At 44.6% G+C, this 1,065-nt stretch overlaps 1 pseudogene; it reads right to left on the bottom strand.

Annotated features, from left to right (window-relative positions):
• Positions 1-36: 36 nt before the first annotated feature.
• Positions 37-847, bottom strand: LOC114618936 (annotated as a pseudogene).
• Between the last annotated feature and the right edge of the window lie 218 nt (positions 848-1,065).

Genomic DNA, 1,065 nt, shown 5'->3' with positions numbered 1-1,065 from the left:
AACTGACCAGATTACAAAAATACCATGGGCAACACCTTAGTTCATCCGTCTAATAAGCCTGTTGATCTGGTCTTCCCTGTTGCCAGTGTCTCCACCTTCTACAAAGTGAGTTGTCTTCTTCTTCTTTCCACCTCGTGGGGAAGATAATTTGAAAGGCCACAGGAAGTTATTCGCTTCCTTGAAGCGTTTCCCATCTGTATAGATCTCATGAATTAGATCCTCCATGCAGATGATGCCAAATTTACCAAGAGACCGAGCAATCAAGGAATTCTCCGTCAAGGCAATCCGCTTCTTATTGATTTTGCCATAGCCTCGCTTGTAGATGAGCTCATTTACTGACTCCAGGTTGGGGTACCCCATGCAATGTACGGTTCCACGATCCTCAGCATGTTAATGGAAGCCTTGTTGACTTTAACAAAGGTGCCATTGAAGATCTGTCGAAGGCGAAGGAGCTGCAATATCTGTCGGACCTTTGGTCTTACTCCAGTGATACCTTGGATTCTGATGACAAACGCCAATTTTGGTTCTGCAGGCGCATAGAAGTTCCCAGCTTTCCTTGCCATCCTGGCCATCCGAATCTCAGTCTGGTACATCTGCCTGTACTCCTTGTGATAGTGCTTTGCCTTCTCATAGATGAGCTTCCTCCTTGCCTTTTGGAGTGTCTTCAGGGCAAACGTCTTCCTCAGACGCTTAACCTTCAACTCTTCGAAATTCCTTCAATTTTTCTTAAGGGTTTCTGGCACAGCTGGAACCTTTTTCTTAAGAGTTTTTGGCACAGCAGGAACCTTTTCTTGAGGGTTTCTGGCACACCAGCAACCTTCTTTTTCTTCTCTGGAACAGCCTCCATGGTTCCAGCCGGAAAAGGAGACTTTTGTTCATTTTCTATGTTGCTCAGGTTGGCCTGGAACTCATTCTGTAGCCCAGGCTGGCCTGGAATTAAGACTCCTCTGCATCAGCCTTGTGATACAGGTGTGCACCTCCATGCCTGGCTTCTCTTTATACTTGTTTTACTACTAATTAAAGTAGAATATCAAAATATCTAATTATAACTGTAGAGTTTTTGTT

This window comes from Grammomys surdaster, unplaced genomic scaffold (genome assembly GCF_004785775.1).
Source record: "Grammomys surdaster isolate TR1022 unplaced genomic scaffold, NIH_TR_1.0 145, whole genome shotgun sequence".
Taxonomy (NCBI): domain Eukaryota; kingdom Metazoa; phylum Chordata; class Mammalia; order Rodentia; family Muridae; genus Grammomys; species Grammomys surdaster.
This window is presented reverse-complemented; position numbering and strand designations above follow the sequence as displayed.